Raw genomic sequence first — 24,825 nt, forward strand, 5'->3', positions numbered from 1 at the left:
AGATGTCTGTAGTCTAAAATGAGATGGTATGAATTATCATTACAGGAAACAAAGGATTATTCATTGAAGAAGTGCAATTTTCTATTAAACCTTGGTATTCAAGTTGATCTAAGATCTCCCTGACCTGTTTCCTCACTTCTTGTTTAATAGGGTACTGTCTCTGTGGAGTAGTTTTTACTGGGTGCGGTGACTCAGCAGCCCACCCTACATGGTTGCGATATAATGCTGGAGCAAGTGCTACCACCCACTCCTGCATGTATGAATGTTTTAAGTATACTGGAACGTGGTTGGAAAAAGAAGGTAAAATTACTGTTTCTTCTTTTGGGCAATCCATAAAAATCTCAGGTGGGCAATTTATTTTCAGCCAAAAGGATGTCATAGCCATAAGTCAGGTTCTCCCAAAAGAGACCTTTACTTTTTCTGGGTTTCTTCCCTTCCATTTGGAGTGTTATTTCATTTGACGGGTGTGGGACACTTATCTTTGTATCAGGTGTTTGCACCATGATATGCCGCTTTCACCAGAAATTCCATCAGGTTCTGGTGAGCTATTGTTACTTCTGCTGCACTGTCTAGCATCGTCTGAGCCCATTCCCCTTTCAGAAGTTGAGTCCTCTGAATTCTGGGCATGTCTAACTTTAAGACCTGCTACCTTCTCTTTTTAAATTGAGGTTTTGATTCTGGTTTATCTTCTTTTTTTGATATTATTGTCCAAAGTACAATGTGTGTCTCTGGACTTTGTTCTTTCTTCTTGTCTGTGTTCTGACCGTCCTTCCCTCTCAGAGTTTTTCGATGAACCCTGAATGGAACGAGAGGAACGTGTATCAGTATCCTGATACCTGTCAGTTTTATTAATGTTATCCCTATTTCTAAGGTTGTACCTCCTTTCGGAGGGCTCCTGTTGAGGAGACCCATCCCTGGATTGTGACCTATTCTCTAGGCCTGGGCAAAAATTTCGTTCCGTTCGCGGAAATTGCGATAATTTGACATTTTTGCGTTCCGCGGAGAGCGCGAAAATGTCAAAAATTCCGGTTTCCGCAGCTTGGCGATAATTTGTTTCTTGCTCGCGCTGTAAAATGATACATTCTCGCGCGCGCGCGATCGCCTTACCTGAATCCCTGCGTTCGCCGACAAGTTTTCTTGATCCGGTCGCGTTCTCCATGAGATGTTGTATTGTTTTTAGCCATTTGCGCTGTCTCGCGACAGTTCGCGCCCGCAGTGACGTCATGCGTCGCGCGATCACGTCTTTCTTCTCGCGATCATGCACCGCGAGAACAACTCAAAACAAGATGGCCGCGCCCGCAAGCAGCCACATGGGTAAGTTGGCGACCCGCAACCATGCAGAAAATCGCGCGAACATGCCGGAAAAAAACTTCCGCATCTTCGCGATATTTCTGCTTGTTTGCGATAATTTTAAACATTCTCGCGATAATTTGCGAAGGTTAATTCCGCAAATTCCGCCCACCCCTACTATTCTCTCTATTCTTTTTTTATTTTCCACTTCTTCTTGGAAGAATAAGGTGCTTGCTTGGTGTTGCCCTTTTAGGACCACCCATGAGTTGAGGTTTTGTTGCTCTAGCTCCTATATCAACCTAATTCGGCATATGTATCTTCGATAATTTTAGGTAATTCACGCTCCTGTTGTATAGGAGTGAAATCCCTCAGGCGTTGGCAAATTGTCACTGCTGCTGCCTCCTCTTTTATGTTTGCCAGTATAATAGTTGATACCTGGGCAAAATTTCCTAACAATTTCATCCCAAATTCAGAGCAGGTTCTGCGCCTTCCTCATTCTGTATTTGTCTTAATACATCTGGTATTACTGCTATTGAAGGGATACCATGGGTTCTGGTATATATGGAAGCGGAAACTGTATCCCAAGAGGTACAATCCTCTATCTGAGGAGCTATCCCCATTGGCAAGCTGATTGTTAGCATTCTGTGTTTTTCTTGAGGACTTGTGTGTGGAAACACTGCCTCTAATTGTGTAATTTTCTGAGCTATCCAGAATGGCATTTTCTCACGTCTAGTGGGCATTTTACCCATCACTGCGTGTAGTGTTTGTTCAGTTATTTTAGTTGCAGACCCCTGAATTTGTCCTGCTGGTATAGCCCTTGTTGGCTGTAGTGTGAGTGTTCTCATAACGAACTGTGTCAGATTTCTGTAAAGGTTTATTATTTCTTTGTGTAGTGGACGTAAGTCTGCTACCGGTATTGTGTCAATGTCTGGATGCAGTGTGTAAGCCGCTAGGACCGGCCAAGTCGCTCCATCTATACAGAGTGGACTGAGTCTAACTTTATCTTTTGTGTGTGGGAGAGCGCTTTTAAACCAGTTTATGTGCTCCTGGTAGGTGAGCGGAACTTAAATGTCCTCGTATGGACAGTATTCATCTGGTGTTTCATCATCAGTGTAAGAATGAAATGTGTTTGTGCGTGCATCTGCTGGTGGGATTTTAACCCATGAACAGAATACCTCTGCTCTATATGATACATGTGCCTCAATCACAAGTGTTACTGTCCCACCCGTAGCTGTGACTACATATTCCTCTAGTTTTAAAGTAAGGGCAGTTCTGACATTTTCTGAAATGTTTATTTCGCCTTCTTGTTATCCTTCGTCCCCTGCATTCGCACGTTGTGCCGGCACAGGGTTGTCTTTGTCAGCCATTGTTGAAAACGTTTCAAGGAAATTGAGACAAGGTTTTATGCACAAATAGCAACTATTTCTCCTTCAAGCTTGAATAAACCTACAGCGAATACATAGGATATGCCTACTCAGCTGGGGCGGCGGATTGCTCCCTTCCCTCTCCAGACGTCTCTGGGTAAATGTGAGTAGGAGTTTCTGAGAAAAGAACAACTGAACTTTCCAGATTTGACATTAAATAAGAACCAAACCAACGTTGGCGGCGCCATGTCGTGCAGTTCCTATAAACCTATATAGGATCTGAGCATTTAGACAATATAGACTGTGTCCAGACTGATTCTAGACACCCCACTGTCTATGTTCACCTGTATACCCAGCTAGCTCACAGTGCCGTGCACTGTAAACTCCTCTTACCAAGGAGAGAATAGTTCTTGGCAAATATCGAGCATAACAACTGTGTCCCATCAGGGATCGTGGAAACAGTACAGTACTTTTCGCTCAGTCACTCGTGCTCACTTTGTCTCAGGGAAATGAAAAGAATAAAGGGTGGGGACGTTTTCAATAAGCATTTACTGAACCAGCGTCATTCTATGTCAAATACGTGTGCTGAAACACCCAGCTAGCTCACAGTGCCGTGCACTGTAAACTCCTCTTACCAAGGAGAGAATAGTTCTTGGCAAATATCGAGCATAACAACTGTGTCCCATCAGGGATCGTGGAAACAGTACAGTACTTTTCGCTCAGTCACTCGTGCTCACTTTGTCTCAGGGAAATGAAAAGAATAAAGGGTGGGGACGTTTTCAATAAGCATTTACTTAACCAGCGTCATTCTATGTCAAATACGTGTGCTGAAACAACCATAAGACAGAAACAGATACAAAAGATTAAGCACCAACAGAGTAAAAGTATGGTAGATTTCTACCATAGTGCTAAATCAATTAATACAGGCAGGTATATAAATACATGACAGTAATAATGCATACTCCTACGATTTAACCCTAACTATATGTACCTACGTGTACCTAGCATGTATGTAGGTGTAGAGCCAAGAATCCCCCTAGGCTGAAGCCAACCCCATTACCTGAAGTGAGAGACTATGGGATCCCGTCTTGGTCTTGAGATGGACACCCCGCGAGGGATGTCAGACCACTGCGAGCAGGAGTGTCTGTGTGCAGGAACCTCAGCATTTCGCGTCAGTGTGTCAGCATGAAAGTCTTTCTCCTCTTCCGCCCTAGCAAAGATATGGTGTATGTATACCCAAAAGGTACATTTAAGTTGGCCCTTTCTAGGTCTATTAGGATGGAGTGTAGGTGTTTTAAATGGTCATCCCAGGAACAGGTGACTATTATGATGTTGTCTAAGTAGGCAGAGGAGTATTCGAGATGGGTTCTAAGAATAATATTCATTAGCCTTTGAAAAGTGGCAGGAGCCCCATGAAGTCCAAAAGGGAGCACTGTAAACTGAAACAGACCAAATGGTGTGGAGAAGGCAGTTTTCTCTTTAACTTCTTCTCTTAAGGGAACCTGCCAGTACCCTTTTGTAAGGTTGATCGTGGTGATATACCTGGTGTCTCTTATTCTCTGAATTAACTCATCGACCCTTGGTAGGGGATAGGCATCTAGTTTGGAGATGTTGTTGACTGCCCAGAAACCGATGCAAAACCTTATACTGCCATCCGGTTTAGGTATTAACACAATGGGGGAAGACCAGTTGTTCTGGGAGGGTACCATCACTTTCATTTTTAACATCTGTTCTATTTCTGCCTGTACTGCCTCTCTTCTAGCTGCGGGAATGCGATAGGGTCTTTGTTTTACCACACTCCCATCTGGAGTTTGAATGGAGTGTTGAGCGAGGTGAGTCTTCCTGTGGCTGTCGGAAAAGATTGATTTAAACGATTGTAACAGTTCGTTTCGGTCCTCTTTTTGTTTGTCGGAAAGGTCATCATTGATGTTTAGCTGATCTAAGGTGGATGGAAGACCAGGCTCTAGGCACGCTAGGTGTATGCCCTGAGGAAAAGGACCAAGCCACTTTTTAAGAGGTTTATATGGAAGGTCTGTTCCCTATGTCTTCCAATTTGTAATTTATAAGAAAGGTTACCAACCCTGTCTTTGATTTTATAGGGCCCCTTCCACTCGGACTTTATCTTATGGGATGAGGTAGTACCAAAACCCAGTCGCCTGGCTGGTATACTCATAATCTTTTTCCCCGGTCGTATAGTAATTTTTTGGGGGGGCTCTTCTGTAGGTTCTTGGTCGCTAACTCTTGGAGTTTCCCGATACAGGATTTTAATTGCTGGGTGTATTCCAACAAGTGATCTGCTTTAGGCTGTTTGTCGCTCTCCCAGGCCTCCCTTGTGATTTCTAAAAGGGTTTGGGGTTTTTGGCCATAAAGCAATTTGAAAGAAGAACAGCCTAAGCTACTCTGATATTGGCTTCTTAGTACAAAAAGAGCCAGTGGAAGCATTTGGTCCCATTGGCTTCCTTCTCCCAACAACATTTTTTTGAGAAGCAATTTGAGGGAACCGTTATATCTTTCCACCAGTCCATCTGTGTGAGGGTGATATACGGAGGTTTTTAAATGTGTGATACTCAATTGTTTACATACTTGACTCATGAGTCGTGTACAAAAGGAGAAACTCGGTCTGTTAGTATCTCCTTTGGAATTCCCACACGGGAATATAACTCTATCAGATGTCTTGCAATGGTTTTGCTGTCAGGGGTGCAAAGAGGGACGGCTTCTGGATAACTGGTGGCATAATCAACTATGGCAAGAGCATATTGGCATCCTTTATTAGTTTTTGGCAGTGGACCTATAGGTCTAGCCTTACTCTCTCAAAGCGGGTACCCATTTTTGGTAGGGGTTGAAGGGGTGCTTTAGGTGGTAAGTATGGGTTTTTCTTTTAACAGACCTTGCATTCTGAATAATACTTTTTTATATGAGCAAAAATACCAGCCCAGTAGAAATTTGCAAGAATGTCTTTGGTTGTTTGCTCGGAACCCCTGGTGTCCAGCTAATAAATGGGAGTGAGCATCGAACATTATCTGTTCTTGGAACTCTTTTGGTACCAGCCGCTGAAGAGGATCCGTGGGTCTCGGGATTCCATACAAAAGACCGTTCTTTATCTGAAAGTGGGGAAACACTTGGGTACTATTCTGTCGAGCTTGTTCCCATATTGGTTGTAAGAGCACATCATTCACCTGAGTGAAACAAAAGTTACGATCAGTCACCCAGGGTTCAGGGGCTAGAAGGGCGTTTTTGGGTATTACACCTTGTTTTTCTTGTAATTGAGACTACACGGTATAAAACATGTCTATGAATTGAGGGTTATCAGTCCCTATGATCAGATCTTCAGGTAAACTAGGCAGTACCCCTACTTCTACGATGGTGGACTTTAGGGTGTAGAAATTTCTAATCTGGCCATGGGATACTGTTTAACATCCCCATGTACACATCTTATATGTACGTTCTTTTCGGGTAGGATCTGGCATGGTTCTATAAGGTCTGCCCTTACAACGGATTGTTTGCAACCAGAATCTAACAACGCAATTGTTGGTTTTTGGTTAATCCATACACTTACAAGGAACGCAGGACCCATCTCCTGGGTATAGTGAACGGTGTTTGGGGCATAATTAATCTCCATTGGTTCCTCTGATGATTTTTTATTATTTTTAAAACAGGCAATGTGGCCCCACTCGCCACATTCAAAGCATTGGGGACCGGATGGAAGTTGGAGGTCTGGTTTATTCTGGTTGTCTCTTCCACTTTCGATGAGTGTTCTGTTTTGTTTCCGTTCGGATGGTTGGTTAGCGAGTCTGGGGTTCATTTTTGGGGGTTTTCTACCACGTGGGAGGATAGACAGGGCTGAACCTGTGAGAATGAGGTGGCCATTTCAACAGCTTTTTTGCTATTGAGTCCTGAATGCTGTTAAAGCCATCGTTGAGTCTGATGAGGGAGAGCCTCTATAAACTGTTCCAAACATATTCTATCCACAATTTCCTCTTTTGTTTGGTCACGTGGTTTTAGCCACTTATCAACAGCTGTTCTCAACTTGAAATACAAAACTTTAGGGGTGTCCCCTGGCTTGCCCCTCTCTTGTCTGAACCTCAATTGGTACGCTTCTTTGTCCAGACCTGCTCAGACTAGCAGTATTCTCTTTACTTCATCATAAATAGCAGTTCCCTCAGGGTTGGCAGTTTGATAAGCTGCCTGGGCGTCTCCTGACAACAAGGGAGTGAGATAAAAAGCCATATTTCCAGGGGCCAAGCACACCCTCTCGCCGTACACTCAAAATTCGTTAAAAAAGCATCAAGGTCATCATTAGGCAATGATTTTTGTAGGGTCACCATCGGTTCGTTGGGTGGGATAGTTGTGTATGTCATTGGGCCTGTGGTCACTTGTACCTGTTCCTGAGCTAGTTTAGCCAACTGGTCTGTCTTGGCTTTTAGTGTATCCCGAAGTAGCTCTCAGTCAGCCTGGGCGGAATTCATTTAGCGTTTCACAGCCCACTCAAGTTTTCGCTGTCCTTGCACGAGATGCTCAATTAGGGCTTCCATTTGTTTCAATGGAGGGCTTCGCTGCCCGCATTCTCCACCACTTTGTGACCAATTGTTAGGATGGACGTTAGAAGAAAGTCCACAGCGATCTCAAGGTGAGTTTACATTCCTTTATTCAGTATTGACAGCTCTTTATATGTGAAACAACCCAGTCCTTCTTAACGTCCTTATGCATCTTCCTCTCTTTCAGGCTCACCGGAGGCTCTCCCCACCAGCACCCTCGGTAAAGAAAACAAAGAAGCAGGTGAGTTTCTGCCCTTGTTTCTGGTTTTGGGTTGTGTTTACACTAGGGAAGGGGTAAGTGAGTACAACTATGTTGGGCACTCTCTTCCCCTTTTCCTTCTACAGGTAAGTGCCTTCTTCTTTATTTTCTCTCTTCCCTTCTCTCTTTCCTTTTCTGTCTAGGATTCTGTCTTGCCTCTTTCTTTGCTTTTGTTCTTTTCTTTTAGGCGTCACTCTTTTTTTTGTAGGCTATTGCCCTTGTCCTCTTCTCTTTTCTTCTTTTCATTCTCCCTTCTTCCCGTTATGCTCCGACCTCCTCGATACCCCCCCTCTCTTTCTTCTTATTTTTCGGTTTATTGAAAAAAACGGGCACGCACCTAATGAAGCCACGCCCTTCCTGGGATGCGGTGGGTATCCCTAGTCAGCTGGCGGCGATACTGCTTCTCTTTGGTTTGGGCATCTTCTTCCCCTCTAAACAGGACAGGATTGCTCTGCGTCACTCCTCTCCTTTCTTCCTCCCAAGGTTCCTCTTCGGATCAGCTCCCTTCTGCCACGCGTCTTGCCTCTCCGTCTTTGGCTTCCCTCTCCGACGACGGCTAGTGCGATCTTCCCGCCTCTTGTGGTTCTGGGCCGTACGTGACAGCGGGACTCCGCCCAGATGCCTGACTTCCGGGCCAGGCAAATAGAAATGGGCTGGCTGTTGCGTTTTCGGCACCTGCCGGGTGACATCCAGCAATGAGACACCTACAAAGCCTGATCAGATCTTCGTGCTACAGTGATGACTGGCCTGCTATTCACATTACAGTGACAACCATTCATGATGTCCTCCCTGCTCCTCGTGGCCTCCTCCACCATGAACTGACCTCTTTGCACCAGATTTTAAGATGGTAACTTTTTCAGCTGGAGTAACCTCGCACTCTGTCATTATCTGCCTGAACTTATGACTTTCTCATGGAGGACAGCATAATCAGATGATTGTGAGTGGCACTTGGTGCTTTTAGGCACTATTCTTACTTAAAATTTTGAAATTAAACATCTGTGGTTCTACTGATTTGATTTTCTCTTATTTTGGTCTCAATTTGTTAATTACATTTTTCTCTATGTTTCTTAATTTGTGTGGGATTTTTCTTGTGTTGTGTTTGCATTTTGTTACTGTTTCTATGCCACTAAAATACTTTACAGATTGTTGGCTGCTACATTTTTCTCCGTGGTAGCACATCTTGTTGAGTGGGACATCTCAGGAAGGGTATTTGACTTCATGGAGCCCTCCTCAGCTCCAGCTTGCATCTTCGTCCCGCTGGAGTTTTTCAACTTCCAATAAAATGACAAAGTCCAAATGTAGAAATCTTCACCGCGATTTTGTCCAGCGGCTCCCTGTCGATGGCGCCTCCTCGTCAGACTCCGCCAGCTGCATAGTCCTGCTGAGATTTACCTTCTCAAGAACTTTTCTTCAAAAATGTTTCTTATTCCAAAGGTAAGCCTAGACCGGGCCCAATCCACCATGAGTAGCGAACCGTGCTCCATCACTGTTGGCCTGAAATTTTGACTTTGCCTCGGTTCCATGTGGCCAGATACCCACGGTTGGTGCTTTGATCTTTTAGGTGCTATTTTTCACTTAAAAATAAAAAATGCATAAATCTGGTTTTACTGATTGAATTTAATTTGTTTTGGTGTAATTTTATTTATTACTTTTTTCTAAATTGGTGTGGAATTTTTCTTGTGTTGTGGTTTCACTTTGTTACTGTTTGAGTGCTACATGAATACTTTACACATTGCCTCTAAGTTAAGCCTGACAGCTTTTGTGCCAAGCTACCAGCATTTTAGGCACAAGTTAATTTAGTGACTTTTGAGGTTCACCCTGAAAGGGATTGTGGTTGCTGCTTGAGTAGGGTTATCACCCACCACCCTTTAATCAATAATCTAATTTCCTACAAGTATACATTATTCCTATAATGTCCTTTACCTTTCTATTCTGGACAAACATTTCTATGGCACAACAGGCTGTTTGCCCAACAGAATAAGAAGGTCCTTTTGGGTAGGTTGTATATTAGGAACAACGTAGCAGAGTAACTCCCTTTCTTAACTGAGCCCTGATATTTGATCTTGGATCAACTGCAGCCAACCACTTTCTTAAACTTGATGCATGATTAATAATTAGGCTCTGTTTTGATAAAATTCCAGAGGGGATGAGTTAAATTAACCTTTAAAATTATCCTCCTAACAATGTACAAAGAGGGACTGTAGGGCATTTTAAATGGAGTCCATATAATTTTCTCACATTTCATTTTGGGGGAGTTCCTTCCTAAATATTCTGTTCCATCTTTTTCATATGCTGAGATATTAGGGAAAGCGTTTCCCTCTAAATTCTTACTAATATGCTATATTTCATGGTTGGTCATTTCTCCCTCTACTTCCAATGAGTGGTTGAGCAATTCTAATACTTACTATAAGATGAAATCTTTCCAAGAACCATCAAATATTCTATTTATTTATTAACAAAAGGTTATCCATCTTATTTCCAGGAACATTTTCACCTCCCAAGCCAATGAGCCAATTTAACCCCAAATAAGCCTCCATTAAATGAGGTAAGCAAGATTGTTCATTAGTTTACAGTTCGCCAGAAGTTTCAACATACTCATCAGGTTCATTAGAGACTGCAGTGTGGTGGAATTCAGAACTGAGCTAAGTGTTGTAAGGTAAAATCGAATTTACTGACAATTAGCAATTCAGTTTTGTGCAGTACCTTTCTTAGGCCTACAAGGTTAACAGTTGAAGATACATTGTATTTCTTGAGATATGCCTGTATAAAGAATATTACTCCTCTTTTGCATGTCTATTGAAACAGTATTCATTGAGGGTTTTTCAAGCATAATCAGTCCAGGTGATAGGCTTCTTCACATTCTACAATAATGTATGCTTAAGTGTGCCATTGTTGGAAGCACTGAACAATGTTTTTCACCACATCATTAAACTCATGCACCCCAACCAACAAGTCCCATATAGGCCGTGCAACATTGCAAAGACACCAACACTCCAGCACTCAGGAACCTATTGCAAATCTAAGCACTTCATAACCTTTTAAGGGTCTTGTTAGACCTGGCATCCTTAGTGTGGTTTCCCCTGACTTTTTGTCTCCTGTTTTGCTGACCTCGTTTTTTCTGGCTTTACAATTATGGGCACTTTACCACTGCTAACCAGTGCTAAAGTGCATATGCTCTGTACTTTAAATATGGTAACATTGGCTTATCCAAAATTGGCATATTTTATTTACTTATAAGTCCAGAGTAAAGTGCACTACATGTGCCCAGCGCATGTAAATTAAATGCTACTAGCAGGCCTGCAGCACTGATTTTGCCACCAACCCAGTAGCCCTTTAAACATGGAACAGGCCAGTGTGCACTTTTAAACTGCCATTTCGACCTGGCAAGGGAACCTACTTGCCAGGCCCAAACCGTCATTTTTATTGCATGCAAGTCACCCCTAAGGTAGGCCTTAGGTAGCCCCATGGGCAGGGTGCAGTGTATTTAAAATGTATGATATGTACTTGAGAGTTTTACATGTCCTGGTAGTGAAACACTGCTAAATTCATTTTTCACTACTGCAAGGCCTTCCTTTTTTCAAGTGTAACTTACCATTGGGAGCAGATAGAAAATTGAGGTGGTATCTCTGGACTCACAATTTAAAAACATATTTTAGTAAAATTGTTTTTTAAATTGCAGGCCTTAAAATACCACTTTTAGAACATTGGCATTTTCTTAATTTAACTATTCTTTGTCTCTGTCTGTCTCTCAATACAGGTCTGGGTTAGGGTGACAGCTGGGTTTTGTGCATTCAGTCTAGGCAGTCACACAAAGGGAGGTGGGGTGTGACATATGCATCACCAAGCTGATGGGCCGGCCGAAGGTAGATTGGGAGGGAGGAGATGACACTTGCACATGAATAAGGCTGTGCCTGTCCCCACACAAAGAGTTGCCTACCCCCATAATGTATCTGGATCCAGGGAAGGGAAGGCAGGGACTTGTGATCTTCAAAGGCCTTTTTGATGTCTCCCCCACTTCAAAGGCACATTTGGGTATAAGTAGCAGACACCTGACACCACCAAATCAGAACACTACTGGAACTGAGGACATTCTGCCTAGAAAAAGAGCTGCTGTGTTGTAGGAGGGACTGTTACTTTGCTGCTGGCTCTGCTGTGTTTACCTGCTGCTCCTTGCCTGGGAGTAAGAGGGGCTGGACCTGCTCTATACATCCTTGAACCCACGTTTCTCCAAGTACTTGTTGGCTTGCCTCCGGTTCTCTGAAGTCAGGGTCACAAAAGACGTCTTGCAACTCTGCTAGTGCTGCTTAACATTTCCATCTGTGAGTCATACCCTTGCCTGAGGTACCCAATCCAGTCCTGGGCTTCAGAAATAGGTTCCCTACACTATAGCCCCTTTAAATCAAGCTTTTGGGCTCTTCACAACTGCAAACAGGCCGTCGCTCCAAAACGGCGTCGTTCGCTCGAAGGATCAGCGTGAGCATGCGAATGTTCGTCTCTTTGCACAGTAGCATTGCTGCTTGTGACCGCGAGGCCCCAGCCCATCTGTCCGCAACACCCGGCGGCTCTTTGCTCCCCACGAACCAACGCCAGTGACGCTCACCGTGCTCCTTGCGAACTCTTTCCCTGCGACTGTGACTCTAGGCCCAACTTTAGAAGGTAAAACTTCATCAAGACCTGTTTGGATCTGTAACCGACCCATGCTCCTTCTTGGTTGGCTTAACTTTTCAGATTTGGCCCGATCTAGAGCGACCTCAAGTAATCCTTTAGCACTATTAACTTCTAAGCACTGTTTTGGGATGCAATCTGGGTAATGCCGGGTCTGGTGGCTCAGGGAACTAATGCGTCCATTGCAGTGGCCTGTGTTTGACCTCATGGTCACAGGTTCAAATACTGGCGGGTCCACTCAGCCTTTTATCCATCTGAGGTCGATAAAATGAGTACCATTGAGTTGGGTAACAAAGAACATCTTTTATTCAGCGCCAAGAGATCTCTGGGTGAACGTGCGCTTTACAAATACACATGTTATGTTATGCTATGTTAATCTTCATATCTCGACTTCTACTGATTGGAATTTTGTCGTTTTGGTCTTGTTTTAATCAAATAAATATTCTCTATTTTTATAAACTGATGTAGAGTCTTTTTGTTGTGTTTCATGGAGTTACTGTAATTAAAGTGTGCACAAATACTTTACACATTGCCTCTTAAGTTAAGCCTAACTGCTCTGTGCCAAGCTACCAGAGGGTGAGCACAGGTTAATTTACGTTGTGCATCTGACTTACCCTGATTAGAGTGGTGGTCCCTACTTGGACAGGGAGCATACCTCTGCCAACTAGAGGCCTCATTTCTAAGAGATATGAAGAGATATGTAAATTGTACAATTGGTCTAACAAGCAACACTCTATGGGCACCATAAGGGGTAGAAAATTGCTTTTTAAATACAGAGACAATACAATGCAATTGAACTGATATTTTGGTCGAACCTACGAGACAACAAGTTTTCTGGTTGCACAAAACATATTGTGAGCTTATGAAGAACATGCATTGGTTTGGAGCCCACCCATTGTTTACCATTGGTTACCTTTCCTGTGACTCGCATTTGGCTTCTTTTTATTTCAATTCTTTTTGTCAAATTTGTGTTTGTCTCTTCTATTTAGCTTAGTCTCTTTACCACCTCTTTGGCTGAATTCTGTGCTTCTTCTATTTGCTTTAAGGGACCTATTTTTTTCTTTTTGTTTCACCATTCCATGAGAGTGCATATTTTTTTACTACTATCTCTCTCACGTGCTTTTCTCCACCCCTTGCTTTCTCTACCTATGTGCTTCTCTTCCCTCACCTTCACTTGCGTTGCTCACTATCACCGATGTGCTCCTGCCCCATGCTCCATGTTGCTCTCTTTTGCCCATGTTCTCCTCCTCTTGTTGCTTCTCCCCGACTGCCATTTGTTATCCTTCTCCCCAAACCGCTGTGTTGTTTTACCCCAGCCCCTCCTCAACCTCATACATTCATTTTTTTCAAGTGCTTTCATGCTACATTTTACAACACCATTTTCACACTATTTATTTTTTAATTTACCAATGCATTTCTGATCGGTAAATCATTAAAAGTGTTATTTTGTAGGCACAGGCATGCATGTTAAATACATCTGGGTGCCTACAAAATTACACGGTGGTCGCGTCATCGCTTTTTTTTTTTTAGCCATGCTGGGCCCAGCTGCGACGTTGTACCACATGGTTAAAAAAAACATTAGCTAAGCCAATAGGTCTCATGGACAAGACCTACTGGCTTTGCCAGTGCTTGTTTCCGTGTGAGTAGGTATTACCAATAAATTGAGTAATAGTTCAATAGTAACTCTACTACTCTAAAATGAATCTTGAGGTGGTTGAAACTGTTTTCTCTTGTCCTTTGAACCAGGAGCCTGACTGAGCTGAGCTATATTTTCCTGATGCTCTGTGCACATTACTGTCCCCAATCTTCATGTAGCTCTACTAGAATCAGCAGCCAATCTGTGGTGAGACTTGTTAATCCTGCCCCCTCTCATTGTTCCTGCTACATATAAGCTTTGGTAGCTTTATGGGTTTGTGGAAAACCTCCCTCGAGCAGGAAAGGGAGGGTAGGTTGGCCTTAACATAAACCAAAGTGCTGTTCTTTAAAACAAATTCCGCCCAATGGTGTTTTAGAGTAAATCTGACCCTGCTGACATATAGCGCTGGCTCTGAGAGGAAAGACAAAAATTGGGAGCACATTTAATTTCAGTTTTTTTTGGCTTGTAAAATCATGGTTCTACCTGTCAGTCAAAATTATTGGCATGGGTTTAATTCAAAAGCGGTTACTATAGAGGTTAATTAGACCATATTTGACGGCAGTCATTGAGGTGGTATGATCAATTCAGATAATATTGGGGAGGAATAATATAGACTATCGGAAATCATTGGGCAGAAACTAGCAAAGTCAATGAGATGACGCTTACCTGTTAATGTGTCAACTCAGTATCACATGAAACCCAGTGTTCTCCTGCTGTCAGTGTCAAACTATAGAGGTTTTTTTTGTGGCACGGCCTCTTTGCTTTTCATTTTCATCGACGTTTTTCTAAATTAATCAAAGCACTAACCTCTGCGCCACAGTTTCTTCTTTCAGAATCCATTCACGCCCCTTCACAAAACCATGGAAACTCATTTTTCATGAACTGACTGTGCTGCTTTATCACAGTTATTTTTACAAGTGTATGTGGGTAATACCCTTGCGTTTCGTGTTGATGATCACTGAAGTACATGAATCATCTTTACCATGTTTCATTATCATTAAGATTTACATTTTGCAAGATTTCCAGTTTTCCAAACGTACTATACACATTTGTAGTTTGCCACTTAGACCCTGATAAATGAATTTCATGTTATGTTTGGCCGAACCATTAAAGTTAAGTAATTTATTTATTTATTTATTTAGAAAGTTTTATAGAGCGCGAACAAGATCCTTGCGGATATCAGAGCGCTTTACATAACACTGGCTGTAAGAGGAACAAAACAGAAATATGCAGTGAACAATCATATAAAAAATAAATGAGATCAAATATAGAAGGAGGAGTTACAGCATGCAGTGGAGGAGGCATTCCGTCGGGTTTCGGGGGGAAGAGTGTTCCAAATTTTGGGCGCCATCCCAGAGAAGGATCGATTATATGTTTTCTTTTTGTTGAACCTTTGAGGTTTCAGTAAAAGGTTTTCGGCACTCCTGGAAGTCCGTAGACCACCAGAGATTGTCAGTTTCTGCGCGAGGTAGCTGGGAGAGTTGTGGTGTAAGGCTTTATGAGTCATGCACGCCACTTTTAGGTGGATTCTAGCTTCAAATGGAAGCCAATTCAAGGATTTCAAGTCCGGGGTAATGTGTGCAGTTCTTTTCGAGCCAGTGATGAGTCTTGCCGCGGAGTTGATAGACGCTCTTAAAGGCGCTGTTGCAGCTTTTGGTAGTCCACACAGAGAGACACTTCCGTAATCCACACAAGGGAGGACTAGCGCTTGTACTGTTAACTTGAGGTCCTCGAGTGGCAGGAAGGGTTTCAGCTTCCTTAGGGTGTTTATCTGGAAATTAGCTCTCTTTGTGGCGTTACTGATGTTTTTGCATCATGAGGTTGTTGTCGAGAGTAATCCCCAAGGATTTTGCAGAATCCACGATAGTTGGTTGTACATTGAACGCGGAGAGCTGTTTGATCAGATCATGCATTAAAGGGATCTTGGCCGGTGGTGCTATGAGGAGGAATTCTGTTTTTAATGCGTTGAGTTTGAGATGATTTTCTGATAACCAAGACTGGGTGATCATGAGTGTGGAGTTGAGCAGATTAATGTCCTCTAAGGAGTTGATCTTGAGGTATAGTTGCGTGTCGTCCGCATACATATGAAATTGAACATTGGATGTTTGCAAGATTTCAGTGAGCGGTTCCATGAACAAGTTGAATAAGGACGGTGAGAGTGCGGACCCTTGCGGCACCCCAAGAGATACAGGGGAGGCATTGGAGAGCGCGTTGTTAACCTTGAATTTTTGTGTACGGTTATGCAGGAAGGACGTAAACCATTTTAGCACCGTGCCAGACAGACCCATCCTATGCTCCAGGAGATCTAATAGTTTCTGGTGTTTGACCGTATCAAAGGCTGATGAGAGGTCTAGTAAGATGAGTAAGCACGAACCATTCTGATCAAGGATTTGTAGCGCATCATCAAGAATGTGTGTCATGGCCGATTCAGTGCTGTGACCCGCTCTGAAGCCTGATTGGTGTTTATTTAGTAGGTTGAAGTGATCTATGTGATTGGTCAGTTGTCGGTTTACACATTTTTCCAGCAATTTGGCCAAGGTGGGGATATTGGAAATGGGACGGTAGTTGTTAAGGTCAGTAGGGTCAGCAGTGGGTTTCTTTAGGATAGGTGATACTTGGCCTACTTTGAGGGAGTCCGGGATGCAGCCTTGTTGGAGTGAGCTGTTAATGATTTTGGTCCAGAGTGGAAGAAGCCAAGGTGAAAGTGCTTTGACTGCATTAGCCGGGAGGGGGTCAGTGAAATGATTGGCCGGTTTCAGGTTGTTGAGAATCTTGCCTAGGTCGTCTTCAGTGTACGTCTCAAAGGAAGACCAGGCTGCCTCGTTTTTGGGGCAGGCCTTAGGGGGGGAATGGCATGGGATGGGTGTAAATAACGGGGTGATTACCGTATGAGGATCAGTGTGTAATGGTCTGTCATTAAGGAGATCCTTTATGAGGTTGTCAGTCTTCAGATTGAAGAAGGTGGAGAAATCTTGACAGTTAGGTTGTAGGCTATCTAGGTCTCGGGCCCGTTGGGGAGCTTCCTTGGTTTGATTTTTGACAATCTCGAAGAGCTTTTTTGGCCGGTTTTTAGCTTGGTCAAGTTGGTGTCGGAAGAAGTCAGCTTTAGTGCGCTTAATTTTTTTGTAGTATGCATTTCTCTTTTTCCTAAGGAGTTTGAGGTGGAGAGCCGATGGGACTGCTCTCCAGTTGCGTTCTGAGGATCTGAGGGCTCTTCTATCCTCATTAAGTAGAGCGTTGTACCAGGGCTTGGAATCTTTATAGGGAGCCCTCTTAAGTTGCAGGGGGGCGGCCTCATTAATTATCGAGGTCATAGCGTTGAGATAGTGATTCGTGAGAACATGGACGTCAGAGGTGTTTACAGGAGGCTGGAGCAGGTTATAACTGGAGGCAGGTAGTGAGTTAGGGTTGATTTTTTTCAAGTCTCTTTTCCAAATCTTTGGTTTTGTGGGTTGCGATGGGTTGGGTTTAAAGGTTTTTTTGATGTGAAAGGCAATAATGTGATGGTCCGACCAGTCGCATGGTTGAATCGAGTCCACCTGGATGACATCAGCTTTGGAGATAATGAGATCAAGGGTTGATCCTTTAATGTGTGTAGGACTACTGCAGGATTGGGTGAAGGCCAGATCATCCAGGAAGTTTTTGAAACTGTTGACCCCTGAGTCATTAATGTCATTCCAATGGAGATTGAAGTCGCCTAGGAATATTTGGGTATTTTGCCGCCCGTTGCTAGAGGAGATCAAATCCATGAGGTGTTCTATGAAAAGGAGGTTGTCTCCTGGGGGATGGTAGATGATGTGGAATGAGCAAACAGGTTTGCCCTTGTAGCACATGTTAAGGCATAAGTATTCGCATGTTGTGAGAGAGGGCGAAATGGCTTTGTTTATGGTGATGCTGCTGCGATGAATACAAGCTATGCCGCCCCCTATCTTGTCCGATCTATCGAGTCTGATGATGTCGTAGTTAGGAGGAACGAGAATATCGAGTAGTGGGGTGGATGAATCTGTTAACCAGGTTTCCGTAAGAAATAATATGTCCAGATCCTGGGAGATGATGAGGTCAGCTATGTCGGCAGCATGTCTGGAGGCTGAACGGCAGTTTAGAAGAGTGCATTTCAGATGGGGTGAGGAGAGGGAAGAAAGGGGGACTGTAGGTACAAGGATTCTTCTAAGGTTATTAGCACAGACTCCTCTGTTGTTGTGTGTGGCGGGTCTGCGATTCATTACAGGAGTGAGGCAAATACATTTGATCATCAGAATGCCACACTACCTTTCTAGACATCTCAAGGACAAATGTCATAGATTATAAAGATGAAGCATGCAGCCCTTTCATTTCATGCTAGTGATACTTCTATTTTCAGTCTGGCTGTTGATGCCCAGAAAGTACACAGTAGGTCTGGAATCACAAGATCTTACCAAAAATCAGAAGGGGAGCTGAGTGGTTCTACCTAACATATACAGCTCAGGAATAATTAAGAAACTAGAAAAACATGAGGAAATGAGAGACCAGGACCTGTATGATGTGACACATGCATACGCTTTACCATTGTCTGGCTTCCTGGAACACTCCCACTCAGGGCCGGCTTTAGCATTCGTGGCGCCCGGTGCAACAATCACTTTTGGCACCCCCAGGTCCCATGACCCCCCTCCTCCGACTCTCTCACTACCACCTGCAAAAGTGCCACTAATCTCTCCTATCATAAGATACTGCTATGCACAGCGCCCCCCCTGAGGTCACAGTGCCCCCCCCTCCACAGGTCATCGCCCAGTGCGGCCACACCAGTCACAGTGCCCAAAGCCGGCCCTGCTCCCACTACACCTTCCTGGATCTCTCAAATACTTTGTGGTGCCTATCCCAGACAGAGTCTCTATAATGATGAAGCACAAATTAAGTCTAGACTATGTGCCGGATAAGGCATAATGCATTCCCTTGTTCAATTCTCCAAATTTCCACCTTCAGGTATGTGTAAATAGTTGCTCTAAGCAACAAAACATTTACCGATGTTCTTCAAGATCCTGTCCACATCACCACTCATGTCACACTCCCCTCCTACGAGCCAACAGATTTTCTATACTCCCACTCATGTTCATCAGTGGTCTCTCTGAAATCAAACATGCTTCTGATATCTGAAACTTCACCACTCCTCTCAATGTAAATGTCCTTTTTATCCCTGAGACCTGCCTCACCGCTTTATCTTCTCTCCATACAATGAACTCCTCTCTATCAACATCAATATTATCTATGAACATCCCTCTCAAAACTGAAATTGATCTCACTTTATTTCCCAAATCTTACCTCTCAATCACCTATCAATCCTCTTCTTGCTCATTCTCTTTCAAGTCTCTGATGTACCATTAACTTTCTACCATCCACCCAACCATAGTCTGTCTCTTTTCTCCTCAACTATGTTAAACTTCGTTGATGATGTCACCATCATAGCCCAATGACTATCTTCAAAATCTACCTTGGTTCCATCAACCCTTTCACATACCTACAACACTTGCTCTATGATGTATTTATTCCCTTCTCAACCTATGTTCTTCACTCAAATGTATCCCAATACGTCATCTGCTAATAGGTTTAGCAATAATTTATCCCTGCATTATGGAATAATCTTTGGTTTGCTCACGCCTGCAACCCCTCACATTACACCAGACTAAACATTGCATTGAATTTCGCCTTACCTGACCATATTATTCACGCAGAGGCCAGCTGAAAATCTTAATCCACCATTAGCCATTATCCCCATGAACTCACCACAACAGCTTGCTATAGTGTTCTTTTTTCACAAAGAGACTCTCTCCTATATGACGTGAATTACAATGAGTCCACACTGATACCCACTCATTTATGCACACAGAAAGGATAAAACCAAGACCCAGAGATCCACAGTATTTTCTAGAAATTAACATCAGCAAGCTCCTAATAAGGAAATTAAAGACATAATGCACTACACGCAAACAAATGAATCCCCTACAATCTTCAATACAACGTATGCTGCAGCTATATTCTCCATTCACAAAGCCAAATGCAATCTTCACTACAAGACAATCTCTAAAGCCAAGAAGAAGAGCAAAGCACTCTTTGACAATTTATGCAATGTATCTACCCATTGGTCTCAACATCCCCTAATTCAACAGCTCACATTCCATTTGATTTAATCTATCTCCAAAGCACTCCATCTACCTTGTTGTTAGAAATGGGGTCTCTAGTTGGCAGAGGTATGCACCCTGTCCAAGTAGAGACCACCACTCTGGTCATGGTGAGTCAGATACACACCCTAAATTAACCTGTGTTCACCCTCTGGTAGCTTGGCACAGAGCAGTCAGGCTTAACTTAAGAGGCAAGGTGTAAAGTATTTGTACAACACTTAATACAGTAAAACATTGAAAAAACCACACCAGGGTTGCAACATAGAGCTTAATTTAGTGAATAAAACAAGACTAACACAACAAAAATCCAAAAAGTAGAACCGGAGTTATGAATTTTTAAAGAATATCTTGAATTATAGTGTTGAGTCAAAAAGTTTCAACCGGGGCTATCCAACTGCGAAGGAGCGCAGGTAAGATACAGAAGCCATGCAGGCTCCACTGAAAATAGTACCTTTCCAGAGGATATGCCAACAGAGAGAGCAAGATGCATTGGTTCAGTGTCACACAGTGAGGTAGGTGCATCATCGTCAGACCTCTTTGTGAAGAAGGCAATGCACCATCATCAGACCTCACAGTTTGGTCCCGCATCATCATCAAAGCTTTTCCACTGCAGGCGATGCGTTATCGGCGGGTCCTGCATCATTGTTAAGCTGTGCAGGGATGTCCTCGAATTGACGGTGTGTCGAAGGAGAATGTTTCAGTTCCGACTGGCACAAAGCAGACGATGCGTGGGGTTTTGAAATAGAACAGCTGCAAAACCCACCCTGCAAGGTCCAGGACTTGATTGCCGCCTCTTGGCAGGGCAGTACTTACAGTTGGCAGAGTCCAACAGCCGAAGCAGAGTTGAAGGAAGTCTTTGATGTCCCTGAGACTTCAGAACAGGAGGCAAGCCAGCAAGACCGTGAAGACGCTCGGTTCTGGGGATGTGGAGATTCAGGTCCAGTCCTTCTCACTATAAGGCAAGGGTAGCAGGCTGTAAGGCAGGCACAGCAGAGCAGGATTCCAGCAAATGCAGCAGAGTCCAGCAGAGTGTCAGTCCTTTCAGCAGCTCAGCAGTCCTTCTTCCTTGCAGAGTGTCCTCCGGTCCAGAGCATACTGAGTTGGTGATGGCAGGGGTCCAGTACCAGTACTCAGTTGTGCCTTTGAAGAGGGGGATACTTCAAAGAGAAGCCTTTGAAGTACACTGTCCTGGCTCCAGACTCACTATGGGCTTTATGCAGCTCTTTGTGTGTGGACTGGAACATCCCTATTCAAGTGCAATTGTCAGCTCCTCCCTCCCATCCAGCCCAGGAAGACCCATCAGCCTGTTTATAGTCTGTCAGGAAGTAAATGGCCCAACAGGCACACCTCAGCTCTCTTTGTGTGTAAATGTCTAGAGGGAATGCGCAAAGCCCCACTGACACCCACCCAGACACGTATTCAGAGACAGGCAGAGACACAGAATTGTTAAAGTAAGAAAATGCCAAATTTCTAAAAATGTCATTTTCAAACTTAAAATTTGAAATCTCACTTTACTATAAGTTGGGATTTTAAATTGGGAATCCAGTGACACCAAACTCAAAATATCTGTCTTTTCCAAATTGACAATTACACTAGAAAATTTAATAAGGTAATCCCATTGTTAACCTATGGGAGAGAGAGGCCTTACAGTAGTGAAAAACAAATTTAAGAGGTTTTCACTACCTGGACATGTAAAACTTAAAAGTACATGTCCAACTTATTAACTGCACTGCACCCTGCCCTCTGGGCTGGCCAGGACCTCCATTAGGAGGGACATATATGTATTAAAAAGATGGTTTGGGCCTGACAAGAGGGTTAACATGCCAGGTTGACATGGCAGATTTAAAACTGCACACACAGGCTCTGTAATGGCAGGACTGAGACATGTTTAAAGGGCTACTTAAGTGGGTGGCACAATCAGTGCTGCAGGCCCACTAGTAGCATTTTATTTACTGGGTCCTAGGCACATATAGTGCACTCTACTAAGGATATATAAGTAAATTAAATATGGCAATTGTGGATAATCCAATGTTTGCATGTTTAACATGGAGAGCACATGGACCTTTAGCACTGGTTAGCAGTGGTAAGTGCCCAGAGCCCTAAAGCCAACAAAAACTAATTCAGCAAAAAGGGGAGGAGAAGGCAACAAATGTGGCCCTGCAGAAATGGCCAGGTTTAACATGTAACACTATGATTAAATTAGGACTCATTCTGTCATCTTTTCAAGAAACATCACATGACAATAAGATGGAAGGCAGAAATTACAACCCATGCCATTATCATGAATAACTTTATCACAGATATAATACTATGCGTTGGCCGTTACAAGGCTTGGCATTACATCATGAACCTTTACCATGCAGAAGCCACTGTGGGGTTGGGCACAGGGCCTTGCTGCGCCCAATTCCCTACTGGCACCCAATCCCCTACCACGCATGGCTGAAGGGTGGGGTTCAGGGCCTGGCGCCACAGCCCATTGGCGCCATATCCCTGCAGTGCACAATCTTTAGCCATGCACAGTGTGGGGTTGGGCCCAGTGCCTGGCCTGTGGGCAGGCACTGCTCAAGGCTCAATATGTGATGTAACACTATAAAGGGTGCCATTTCAAGTAAGGCAGACCTACTTGCTTTGTCATAGGGTCAGAACACCAAAATATAAAATTGGGCCTATTGACTTAATCAAAGGGTCACCAATACTTATTATGAAATGTATATTTTATAAATTCACACATTGCAATGTTTAATAAAATTGATTGTCATAAATGTTTTTAATAAAGCTTTTTTTTTAAAACAAAACATCAAATTGTCTTTGTGTCTATTTTAAATACTTTTCAGGCCACAGAATGCATCTCTAAATCCACTGCAAGGGGTCCCTACACTCGAGCTGAAATGCATACAGGTCCAGCCTGGAATGCTTCACAATAAACGGTACGTTGTCCTGAGGTCATGGATCCAATGACCCAGGAGTCTTACTGTGTTTTATTTTAAATATTACTTGGGGGTTGCAGCACTCCCTGCAGACCCCACAGCCTTAGAAAATGGTTGGGTTAGCCCCTACCCCTTCTAAGGGTGCCTCCAGGAAGAAAGAAAATCATTTTAAAAAGCCCTAGAGCATTATGGTGCACTGCTTGTATAGAGCAGTGATTAATAAATTAGTGGTTCCTACAGCTCATTAATTATTCCTTTTATTTTGTTATTATTTCTTTTTAATAACTTTTTTTGTGTGTCTCTGTACCCAACTTGGGCACCCACACCTATTTTATTGTTTGGGCTCACAGGGAAAGACCCAGGGCCCCCACAGTTCACTGGCTCTCTGCAAGAAGCCCCATTACAGGACGCTGTGCAGGAGCTGGCAACACTCCATTTATTTATTTATTTTCATTGGGGTGCCCTGGTGCTCACATTTTTTACATTCAGGCTCCGGAGAGAGGCTCAAGCCCCCACACCCCAACTCGGGTGGCGCGGGAGCCGCATTGCTCTTCCCTGGTGGGAGCAGGTTTACGAGCAGGGAAAAACATTTGTGTCCCCACCTAGTGGGAGCATTTCTGTTCCTGCCAGGCGGAAGCTCAGAATTCTTGTCTGCCGAAGTTCTTGTGGGCAGGGTAACAATGGTGTCCGGGGGATGGGGTCTCTGAAACAACGTCGCTGAGCTGTCCCCAGGGGATGATAATTCCTGGGGCCAAAGCATGGCTTTGGCAGGTGGGGCTCACATGTCCTTGCAATCACACTTAACTTGGCCCCAGGGGATGTGGTCCTCGAGGCCTGGAAAGGTCCAGGGACAGGGGCCGAAAGACCTTCCCTATTCAAAATGTGTTGCCCCCCAGGACCTGGCCCACCCTGTTTTTTTATGATACCACACATTCTGTAAAATTAAAAAAATAAAGATGTCCATGCCTACCCTGCCCCCCTGCATATTTTTTTATACTTATTTCCAGGACAGGGGATTGGGTCCCTGAGTCCTAAAAGGACCGTCATCACCTCATTGTTGAGGTGGTGTCAACTAATCAGATCTTATCTCTTGATGTGCAGCTAAATGGAATTATTCCAAATTTAGCAGAAAACTAGATATTTACCCAGAAACCGTGTTTTTTGTCATTAGGTGTAAATCCATTCAGTAGTTTTTGAGAAATTAAGGTTAAAAATGTATTTATATTTGGATAGTTGGGTATGCAGGACTTTTGTTGGAGTTCCGCAAGCATGCAACTTTAAATAATAGAGAAATCTCATTGACTGAGATGGCTTCTTTTCCCATCTGCCATCTCACTCCCTTACACTCTGATTGGCTGAACACAACATAAGGAGAAATGTTGTGCCCACCATTTCAGGACAGCGGCACTTGGTCCCCATGTCCTCAACTTTGAACAAATCAGTTGCAAGGGGTCAGGGTATGGAGTATCTACACCCCCGGGATGTTAGAGGGGTCCCAGAGGGACACCAGGGGCTAAATAAATTGTGTTGCTACGATCCCGTGGGACTCTTGCGGGATCCAGCAGCACTTCCCTGATCCTGTGAGAACCCCATGGGAGTGCAGGGGCTGTGCTGGCTCCCGTGAGAGTATTTTGAGATCAGAAAGCCTTTTTAAAAATAAAAAGGGGAATGTGAGTGTCTGTGCTGGGTTCTGGGTTAGCTGTGTATGAGCAGTTGGCAGTGCTGTTAGCTTATACCATACACCGCCAAAGGGAGTGCATGGCAGTGGGAGTAACCGCCTAAATGGTTTATTTGCGCATGATTGAAGGTTGTGTGTGGTGAGAGTTGGCTGCTTGTGAGGGTTGGGCACAGGGCCTGGCTACAGGCCAAGTCCTGTGGCCAACCTTCAACTGAGCATGGCCGAAGGCTGTGAGATGCATGTGGTTGTCATCCACCTGGTGCTGTGGCCCAGGGCCTTGCCACAGGCCAGACCCCACAGCCAATACCATGTCGCGCAT

The sequence above is a fragment of the Triturus cristatus genome, chromosome 5_2, assembly GCF_964204655.1.
Source record: "Triturus cristatus chromosome 5_2, aTriCri1.1, whole genome shotgun sequence".
NCBI lineage: Eukaryota > Metazoa > Chordata > Amphibia > Caudata > Salamandridae > Triturus > Triturus cristatus.